This window comes from Triticum urartu, chromosome 1 (assembly GCF_003073215.2).
Source record: "Triticum urartu cultivar G1812 chromosome 1, Tu2.1, whole genome shotgun sequence".
In the NCBI taxonomy this organism is placed as follows: domain Eukaryota; kingdom Viridiplantae; phylum Streptophyta; class Magnoliopsida; order Poales; family Poaceae; genus Triticum; species Triticum urartu.
Genome location: NC_053022.1, coordinates 232,672,533 through 232,683,894, shown reverse-complemented (window position 1 = coordinate 232,683,894; position 11,362 = coordinate 232,672,533). Strand labels below are relative to the sequence as shown.

The 11,362-nt window shown below is 42.1% G+C and overlaps 1 long non-coding RNA gene across 4 annotated transcripts; it reads left to right on the top strand.

Annotated features, from left to right (window-relative positions):
- The first annotated feature begins 6,498 nt into the window (after positions 1–6,498).
- On the top strand, positions 6,499–11,162 carry LOC125554985. Of its 4 annotated transcripts, none has more exons than XR_007304482.1 (3): positions 6,615–7,202; positions 7,456–7,634; positions 8,517–11,162. It is a non-coding gene; the product is annotated as an uncharacterized LOC125554985 (long non-coding RNA). The 4 variants fall into 4 exon arrangements; XR_007304480.1 differs by having other exon boundaries at positions 6,616–7,202; positions 7,716–11,162; XR_007304481.1 differs by lacking the exon at positions 7,456–7,634 and having other exon boundaries at positions 6,499–7,202; positions 8,532–11,162.
- Positions 11,163–11,362: the final 200 nt, after the last annotated feature.

Here is an 11,362-nt window from a genome sequence, read left to right as displayed (position 1 = left end):
GAGTAATTCCATCGTAGGCTTGCTGGACGGTGATGGCTTGGATGAGATTTATCATGTAATCGAGTTAGTTTTGTTAGGGTTTGATCCCTAGTATCCACTATGTTTTGAGATTGATGTTGCTATGACTTTGCTATGCTTAATGCTTGTCACTAGGGCCCGAGTGCCATGATTTTAGATCAGAACCAATTATGTTTTCATGAATATATGTGATTTCTTGATCCTATCTTGCAAGTCTATATTCACCTATTATGTGTTATGATCCGTTAACCCCGAAGTGACAATAATCGGGACCATTACCGGTGATGACCGTAGTTTGAGGAGTTCATGTATTCACTATGTGTTACTGCTTTGGTCCGGTACTCTATTAAAAGGAGGCCTTAATATCCCTTAGTTTCCAATAGGACCCCGCTGCCACGGGAGGGTAGGACAAAAGATGTCATGCAAGTTCTTTTCCATAAGCACGTATGACTATATTCAGAATACATGCCTACATTACATTGATGAACTGGAGCTAGTTCTGTGTCACCCTATGTTATAACTGTTGCATGATTGATCGCATCCGACATAATTATCCATCACTGATCCAATGCCTACGAGCTTTTCATATATTGTTCTTTGCTTATTTACTTTTCCGTTGCCACTGTTACAATCACTATAAAACCAAAAATATTACTTTTGCTACCGTTACCACTACTATCAATTACTTTGCTACTAAATACTTTGCTGCAGATATTAAGTTTCCGGGTGTGGTTGAATTGACAACTCAACTGCTAATACTTGAGAATATTCGTTGACTCCCCTTGTGTCGAATCAATAAATTTGGGTTGAATACTCTACCCTCGAAAACTGTTGCGATCCTGTATACTTGTGGGTTATCACTACGCGCGTATGGGGTGTGAGTTATCCAACCTTGTAACCCTGTCTATGGTTGTCATGGGCCTCCTTCTATAGATTAAGGGGTCACCATAATGGCAAAGTAGCTAGTATGCACTGATAAGATAGCAAGCAGTGCTATCATACCTAACTCTGCGGGCTGATAGGGCGCATTAAATGCATCGCTCAACATCACATCGTTGGTTGCCCATCAAGGCTTGCCAGGTGATCTTGCCAGCTCCACGCCTGCTCGCTTGACACGTCGCAGGACGGGTGTCATCTGTGGGTTTTTCCTGTAGAGAGAGGCTGCCATGTGGAAAATGGCTGCCACTTGGTCACTCTATGGCTTGACACCGCACTGATCGACGACGTGGGTCATGGTGGAGTGGTTGGTGAGGTGGTCTTGTCTTTATGAGTCTCGGCAGGCCCTGCCGGGGAGCCTTGGTTGTCTCCTTCTGGGCGTGGCCTCACCCTTTGCCGGGCTCACCTGCCCGGCGAAGGAGGCCTTTCTATTGATGGTATCTTGCTTCTCTCGCTCGACCCTGGTCCTCTTGGTCTGTATGTTGCTCCTTCGAATCTCTAAGTCCCTTGAACTCTGACTTGGGTTGGTGCCTCAATCTTGTTTCCGTGCCTGTGCACAGTCTAGGCAATAGACCCAGGGTTTGTTGCACCGACACTGGGTCTATTTTCCATCATATATTTTTAGATCTATAAACCAAAAGACCCAGAAATAACTTGCTGCAATTTATTTAGTTTTACGTTTTAGTAATCTTTTATACCTATCTCTATCAGATCTCACCATTGCGATTGATCGTGAAGGGATTGAGAACCCCTTTATCGCGTTGGGTGCAAGTGTTTGATTGTTTGTGCAGGTGCATAGATTGGAGACTTCCTTGTACCTCCTACTAGATTGATACCTTGGTTCTCTAACTGAGGGAAATACTTATCTCTACTTTGTTGCATCACGCTTTCCTCTTTAAGGGAAAAACCAATGCAAGCTCAAGAAGTAGCAATGGTGATGGCCTCGATTTCCCCCTTCGAGGGGGAAGTTCCCCTGGCGGAATCGCTTCACCGGAGGGAAAAAGTGCTCCTGCCTAAGTTCCGCCTCGAGACGGCGGCACTCCGTCCCAAAAGTCCTCTCTTTATTTTTTTCTAGGTCAAAAGACCTTATATACCAGAAGATGGGCACTAGAGGTGGGCTAGGCTGCCCACCACCCACCAGGGCGCGCCTGGGGGGCTGGCGCGCCTTGGTGTCTTCTGGGCACCAAGGAGCCCCCCTCTGGTAGCTCTTTCCTCTAGTATTTTTTGTTTACTCCGAAATAATTCTCCATAAAATTTCAGCTCATTTGGAGATGCGCAAAATAGGTATCTCTGACATAGCTTTTTCATGTCCAGAATTCCAGCTGTCGATATTCTCCCTCTTTGTATAAACCTTGCATATTATGAGAGAAAAGGCACTAGAATTACTCCATAAAGTGTTATAATGCATTAAACACACTGTAGATAATAGTAGGAAAACATGATGCAAAATGGACTTATCATTTATTCACTTGCCATTGCACGAGAGAGGCTGGTAACTGGGATGCCTAGTCCTATAATCAAAATGAAAAAAAACTCCCCCGCAAAGTTGTTGGTATGGAGGGCACCCGTGAATTCGGCTAGCCATGGCTTGTGATTGTTGGTTGAGGGGGAGTAAACTTTACCTTTTCGCTTGGGAACCGCCAATAATGTGTTTAGCATGGAAGATGATGAAAATCCTCGGTCGTAATGTTGACAAGAAAAATACACCTCTTAAAATTATGTTCATTTATGTTTTAAGCTTCGGGCTTTGGTACCACTTCAAATCCATGCTTCCCTCTGCAGAGGGCCTGTCTATTTACCTTTATGTTATTTACTTTTATTGTTGAGTCATCACCTTCACATTCAAGCACCAATTGGAGAGCACTATTGTCATTCTTATGCATTGGGTATAGTTAATGTTGAGTGTGACATGACTGGGTCTCTTCTACCATGAATTACAATTTTTAGTAGTTGCTTGAACTTCAGAGGTGCTCTGCATTTATGTTTTGCTGTCTTAGAAATGGCTAGCGAGATACCATGTTATCATATTATATCATGATTGTTTTGACAAATTGTTGGCATCCGAGATATCTTATTATCGCTCGCTAGTTGGTTAGGTTATTGGTATAAATAAATGTGAGACCTAAGTGTTAGCATGCACACGGTTGGTTCATAATCCTTGCTGAAAACTTGAATATTAGTTAAACATATATATAGCAACAAGAACAAAAAGAGTTTATAAAAGTTTTTCTTTATCACTTTCAGTTTGCCAACTGAATTGCTTGAGGACAAGCAATGAGTTAAGCTTGGGGGAGTTGATACATCCCGAACGTATCCACTTTTCCAAACACTTTTGCTCTTGTTTTGGACTCTAATTTGCATAATTTGAATGGGACTAACCCGAACTAACGTTGTTTTCAGTAGGGTGTTATTTTTGTGCAAAAAGAAAAGTTCTCGGATCAGGCTGAAAATTTATGGAGATTATTTCTGAAATATATATATATATATATATATATAATTGGCGATCTCGCGGAGTCCAACTCCATAAGTACCATCTCACGGAGAGAAAAAATCTGAGAGGAGGAATCATTGCGTTTTATGATACAGAGCCATCCCCGCCTCCTATTCTTCATCGGGAGGGCTGTTCTGGAGTCCGTTCGGGGCTCTGGAGGGTGGAAATCATCATCGTCATCGTCATCAACCCTTCTCCATCAACAATTCTATGATGCTCACCACCGGAAGTGAGTAATTCTTTCATAGGCTTGCTAGACAATGATGGGGTTGGATGAGATTTGTCATGTAATAGAGTCAATTTGTTAGGGCTTGATCCCTAGTATCCACTATGTTTCGAGATTGATGTTGTTATGACTTTGCTCTGCTTAATGCTTGTCACTAGGTCCCAAGTGCCATGATTTCATATTTGAACCCTCTATATTTTCATGAATATGTTTGAGTTCTTGATCCTATCTTGCAAGTTGTATGCACCTATTACGTGTTATGATCCGCATACCCAGGGTGACAGTAATTGGGATTCTTTCCTGTGATGACCGTTGTTTGAGGAGTTCGTGTATTCACTATGTGTTAATGCTTTGTTCTGGTTCTCTATTAAAAGGAGGCCTTAATATCCCTTAGATTTCCTTATGGACCCCGCTACCATGCATTGGTGTGCGTCAGTCCTAAACAAACGGTTTTTAACCCCTTTCCGCGACGGCATTTGGAACCATCGCCAAGTAAGTGTGGGCGATAGGGGGGTCCTTCCCACACGACCCAGAAACCGTCGGGGATAGGGACCCTACAGTACTCCTACTCGTTTCTGCTCGCATTGCCATCGCAGTCGGTATTCTGTGGTGCTACGTTTACGATGTGTGGCCCATCACAAACGGCTCACTATTATAGAACATGTATAATGCTCGGCCCATCACAAACGGTTCACTATTAAGAAGATTAGCTAATCATCGTACGAGTGTCGTACATGATTACGAAATGTCAGACCGTCGTAACATCATTGTACACGACAACTATTGCACACACTATTCTATGATGCAACGTTTACGATGCACACTTCATCAGAAACAGTTCATGGTTGTGAATCATGTACGATAAGGCAACTAACACAAACGTTTAGTTTGCCCGCACCGTTTGTGATATTGTCTGACATCGCCCATGCTTTGGAAATGGCAACTGTGTGCATGCTTGCACACGTTTCCTCTCTGTGAACCGTCTCGGATTATGGTGTATATCGCAAACGTTTGTGTTTTATCAACCGTGTGTGCCGTAACAACCTGGAGAGCGTAATTTCACCATAATTTAATTGCTGCTATTTCCAATTGTACCGGATTTGAATTTGAATTTGAATGTATGCTACAGCTTTATTCATATCAATCAGGTTCAAACAACCAATGCATTATTCGATTCATAGGTACATATGTTCAAGAATTACATAAGAACCAAGTAAAGAATGATGAACCACAGTTGTATACTTGTACTATTAAAGACGGTAAAGAAAGACGCAAAATATATTCTGGTTGTTGAACAAGGTGAAGCGGAATGCCCATATTGTGCCCTCCTCCATGAAGAAGGCACGCACGACTCTAGTCCAACCCCTTGTGATGGCCGACCACACATCCTTCACGGTCTTCATGAAAACATCTAGATAATCATCGTGTTCTGGTAGAAATACTTTAACCTTTGCATGCCCACCAATCATGTAGTTTAAGAGGTAATCTTGAGTAAACTGCTTTGGCAACCACTGCAAAGGAAAAAGATTCAGACATTGTCATCCAACACAACTCATTATGGGCAGTAAAAAGAAGGTTGCAGAGTTCTTACTTACCATCCTGCAGTTCGCTGTTGTCTTGGATAAAGTGTAAACAAATAGTTTAATTACCATCTTTGGACCCATTTTACTAACAATCTTTATCAGCTTCCTCACTTGATGTTGGTTCATCGATATCTCATTGCCCCATACGCAGAAAGGGTCGAAGTGCGGATCTTTACCAATGACATGTGTACCTAAAAGCACCAAGTTAATATTAGACGCTAAACAGCAATTGCACAATGATGTAGTACAACACTCTTTTATAATATGTCTATATACATCCGTATGTGATAGTCCATTTGAAATATTTAAAAATACAAATATTTAGGAACGGAGGGAGTATTTTATAACATCCAATATACTCACATATTAGATGAATTAACATCTTATATTATGGGCCAGAAGGAGTTTAGTGCATTCTTACAAATTATTGGCTGATTAACTGCTGCTGTATCCAGGGGTTACAGTTAGTTTGAGCTAGTTTGGGCTCAAATAGCCCTAAAGTATATCTAAACATGAGGGCTAGTTTGAACTAGTTGCATCTATAAGCCACCCAAAAATATATCCAACCCAAGAGGTGCTAATTGGAGCTAGTTCTCCTAGTGCATTTATTGTCAATCTAACCCTGCCATCCAAACAACTCTTTGGATGGAGTTAGTTCAGGGTTAGTAATGAGCTAGAAACTAACTCTAACCTCTAGCTAAGTTGAGTATCCAAACAGGGTTGTGTTCTTGTTGTTGTTGTTGTTGCTGCTGCTGCTCTTCTACGTATATCTAGACATCATTAGAACATTAATGTAACACTCTTCCTTGTTGCTATGTAGCCTAGGATTGCATATTTAGATATTAAGTACAATGCATGTTGCTATGTAGCCTCAGATATAATACATATGACCCTAGTTAACCTAACGATAAATGGGTTGCAGATATATTCAATTAAAAGTACGATTCACCGATTAGTCCCTTATCAGCCGCCAGCCTATATGGTACCAGCTACCGATATTCTAAACAGTGAGCTGATATAAGCCATGTGATGAAACTAACCTCGATGGAAAACAGCAGTCGTTCCCAAAATTGTCATGTGTAGGTACATCGAGAAACATGTTAAGCACAACAGTTCATACTTGCACATATAGAACATCACGTTGTGAATAACTGGAATAAACAAGGCATTTAAAACAAAACAGAAGCTAGCCAACTCGCTCCCAGAATGCTCCCCCGATTGCAAGCTTCGTCGGCCGTCGGATCTGCCCCTCTAGCTCGCTGCACCGTTAGATCTTCACTTGCAGTTAAATTGTTTTTCATCATTTTTCTTGCCCAATAACGAGTGAGCTCATCTCAAGCTTGCATTGGCTGTCTCAGCAGCGGGTCATCTTCGGGCGGGTGAACCTTTCCTCGCGCGCCGCGTCGTTTCGTGGCTGGGGCGAGAAGCCCATTGGACATAACCGCACCAAACCCTAGCCCCCCGTCCACAGCCACCCGCTCCTTCTCACAGCCGCCGCACCATTCCTCCCTTCCGCCCCCTCCTCCTTCCCAGATCCCCACCACGGCGCCGACCTGCAGGCAAAGGGCGACAGCGGTGGCGCTCAGTTAGATCTGTAGGAGAGAGAAGATGAGAGGGAGAGAGAGGAGGGAGAAAGAGAGGAAGAGGAGAGGAGGCACGGTGTCGGATGGGAGAGTGGCCAACTCGGCTCGCGTCGGCTGGGGTCGCACCCCTCCCCGAAGGGCGGCGATGATGGAGGGAGCCGCAGGCGCCATCCAGGCTCCCGACCGACGGACTCGCTGGGTCGCCGCCCCTCCCGTGCGGCAGGGACATCCACGGCGGCGCGGGCTGGGGACCGAGCGGCGGGGCCCGTGATGCATTCCGGTCGAGGGATTGGTCGGGCCGGCGCGGGATCTTAGCCGCCGTCGATGGATTACTCGCTGCTTGGCTACCTGTTGCTTTGGATCCGGTATGATCCCCATCTCTCTCTCTCTCTCCAAGAAAAAGCTCTTTATTTGAATGACCAAGAATCCGTGGTGTGCTCCTGAACTGCAAGGAACACCTACGAAACTCACTTAAGCAGGCTGATAGATGATACCTTGTCTTGAGCCTATTTTCTCAAAATAATGAGAGGCTGAATGATTCAGACACAGGCTGAACCATCTTTCTCACCTCATCATTTTGTTACATTTGATTACAACCCAAACCCTATGCTGAATCAGGCGAGCTCTCATTGCCGGATCACTGGCCAATCGTCGGGTTGGCGACCACGTCAGTTCCGCACCGCTGCCAGCGAGCGCTGTTCTGTTGCCTTGGATTCGGGTGTGGCGTTGGCTGGGAACCGTATGGTGTTTGTCTGATGTGTCGTCCGCATCGTGGGGGTTTGGTCGGTTGACTCCAGGTATGAGCAGCTCCTGAGCTTGATGGCTGGATGTGTGCACACATGTAACGGGGTATCATGGTCATGTTGCTTGGTGTGCAGAGGCAACCTCATTTTTGGACCAAAAAGAGGGGCGATGACGATGATGACTGGCTGAAACAATCATGTCTTGAGCAATCAAGACAGCCTTGGCTTGTGGGACTAAACAGAGCTGAAAAAGTCGGTGTCACCGTTGGAGTTGCCCTTAGAGCCTACCCTTACCTCTGTTGTAGCCTGCTCAATTTTATTGCCGATGTTGGATGATTTGTGCCTTGGACGGTCGCTCAGATGAGTGATACTCTGGGACCAGGTCTATTTCGCCACACACGAACCCATTGACCTCCCATGTTCCTGGGGAGCGTTGCATGTCGGAAAAGATAGGGTTTGTGTCACACAAAGTTCTGCATTGACACTTAGAAAGCAAGTGAAAAGCGATATGCCATTTTTTGAGGCTATCTACAATCCCGTTAAAAGGCAACTGCTAAACACTGAAGGGCAATGGAACTCAATTTGTCGGTATCGCAGTTTGATAAATTGTATTAGTGGTATTTCTTGGATTTATATAAGAAAAACAAAAATAGCTACCTTTGTGTGAATTACAGTGCTAATGATGAGTTCTTTGTATCAGACATGAATGGACAGATTCAAGATTTCCTTTCACCTAGGCTTGGTTAGTTGGCCACTTTATTTCCCACTTTCTGTCATGTAATCTTGATGTCGATACTTCGACATTACATACATAATATGATGCATAATGTAGAAGTTACTAATGGTCAAAAAAAATCTGGATACGACACCTGCTTACTCCTATTCACATTATGTAGAAGTTGCATAAGGCAGAACAAGACTAAGAACATTTGTCAGTTTTTTCATGTGCAGTTTCAGCAGCGGGCAATGCTCAAGACAGAGTTGGGCGCACATCATATATATACATATGTTGTCGTGTCTTAATAAATGGAGATGAGCAGAAGTAGAGATGAGATATCTATCCGACTGTCATCCTTCCAAGACTTGGGTTTGTCATCTCTGTCAGCGTCCGCCTCCGCTTCCTTCGTTGGTTGTCGTTTCTTTGTACACTACTGTAGTTTAGAGATCATAATATATTTTCCATGGATACAATTGAATACGACACCCAATTTGCTATATAATTGTTCAGCTCTCTATCATAGCGATTCATACAAAATATCATGCATAGTGGTCCCAGCTTAAGTAGAATATAACCATTGGATTGTTCAAACTTTGCTCGTGTTTCGCAGGGCACCATAACTCTAATCCGACATGAGTAGTGCAACCACGACAGTGAGCAGTGGAACCGCAAGATAGAGATAGATACAAGTAGAATATAACTGATCATATTTCTAAAATGATCACACTACTTATGGTGCCGGAAGAGAAGGCATCAGTGATAGTGGGCTTGGTGATGAGGGCATCAATACGAAGAGATTAATTCACAACTTTGTTCTTGATAGGTTGTACAAATATACAAGGTACTATTGTTTCCTTTTATGTTTAAATAGCTTTGTGAGTACAATTATATGAAAATTCTGCGATTCATGGTGCGGAAGCGGGCATCTTTGTTTTCCTGACCAAAAATACTTGGTTTCATGCCTCCATGGTATAATTTAGAGGCACAGTCCAATGAGAGATTCCTACTTAGCTAGCTAATATATAACATTTGACGGTACTGTCTTGTGTTGTAAATACAAAATATGCTACATGAGCATTACTTTTATTTTGAATTTAATTTTGTGTTTGAGCCTCTTTTACATATTAAGTGTAATATCACAGACTTTCTTCTTTCAGGGTTAACTGGCCATGCAAAAACTGTTGTGAGGCATTAAATGGTACTCCCTCTGTAAACTAATATAAGAGCGTTTAGATCACTATTTTAGTATTCTAAACACTCTTATATTAGTTTACGGAGGTAGTACTATATGTTTTTGGCTTGCTTTTGTTCACTTTTGTCCTTTCCAAAGTGGAATAAGAAAAGAAAGTCAAAACAGGCTCAACCATGACTACTCTGCTCTTGTGATCACCAATTTCTGCTCCATTGCGCACAAGAAAGTAGTGACTATTTATTTGCTTAAACAATATGTCCAGCGCTGCCTGTCCTGCTAATATTCCTTTATGGATGTATCGCACAAATTTCAGTTATTGGATATGAAATGTAGGTTCTCTACTCAGAGCTTGGTCCAATGGTCAATGCAGCTCTATGTTGTGCTATCTTGCTATTGGGCTCTTTTTCGTTACTTAAAATGGTCAGATATCTCTGATGTTAAATTCGTGGTTGATTGCTTATATCCAAAATAACTATGTTAGTACACTGAAGCCAATTTCTACATTGTTAGTGAAGTTGGCCAAATTTAGTCCAACATTTCCAGTATGTATCTTCTTCTGCTATCAATGTTAATTCTGCCATAAGCATATTACTCTCCTAGCATTTTTTTTCTTTCGATGAAAAACAGACACTTGTTCAGTTTTTTACTACATAGAAAAAGATAAGTTCAATTTGGTTTCTAATGTTCATGTCGGCCTTTGCCTAAGCAAAAAAAGGTAACCAGTTTATATTGTAATGTGGTTTTTAGTTTCTCTTTGATTCAACCTTTTTTGTGTGTGCTGTCTAACTGTTAGATTGTGTGGAACATCTCGGAACAACCTTTCGTGTCCCTGATATTATCTCGTTTCCTGAACAATATTATTTTATTTGCTTTATCTGCCACCATGAATTCCTAGACTTCCTTTCTCTCCTTCCAATTGACATTCTTAGATGTGATTCTATTAGAAATTTTGTGCCATGACAAAAGTAATGGTTGATTGCTCTGGTTTAGCCTTTATGTCAGTTGTTGCTGAGGGTCCAGTTTCTCATTTTTCAGAATTTGTAGTAGCAGGGATGTGTATAATATGGATAACTGAACTGGTGTTTAGGGGTTTCAATGCAGGACTGCTACTTGCTCGATTAGTTAGATCAACTGGTGTTTGGAGATTTCAGTGCGAGTGATGTTCCAGTTTCGATTGCATGGGCTTCGAGATGCACCATGAGGATTGAAACAAGTCTTATATAGGGCTGCTAAATTATTATGCTTTTGGTCTTTTCTGAATTTAGTTGGCATAAATACTTCCACAATACCTCTTATAATATGGAAGTCTGTTGGTAACAACACTGATTTTGCCAGTTTGTGGAACATGCTTCATTTTTGTAGGTAAAAGAAGGAAGAGAACATTGGAGAAAAAGGCAGCATGACGGATTCTCTAAGCTTTCTCAAATGTTTGAACAATTAGAAGATAGTTACAATCATTTTTCTCTTGCCTTATTACATCTTGATGTTAATAGGCTTTGGAAGGTACTATGCGCCCCGTTCAAGGTTTACAGAATTTGCACCATCCTATTACAGTTTGTTCTGATGACATAATTGACCAGTTCTTCCTTGAGTAAATTAATATTGTGGCAGCTACTCCTTTGTGCATTGTTACATAGAGTTATATAATTGTGAAGGTGTGTACACATCAACATATAATTCCCACGATCCTATTACAGTTTGTTCTGACGACAATATTGAGCAGCTCTTACTTGAGTAAATTGTGTAGCTCTTCCTTGAGTAATTTAGTATTGCAGTTACTAAGCCTTTGTGCATTCCGATACAGCTCTACTAAAATACTACTTTCTTATGCCCATTTTAAACCGAGACCCGACTTTACATCATTTCTATTCT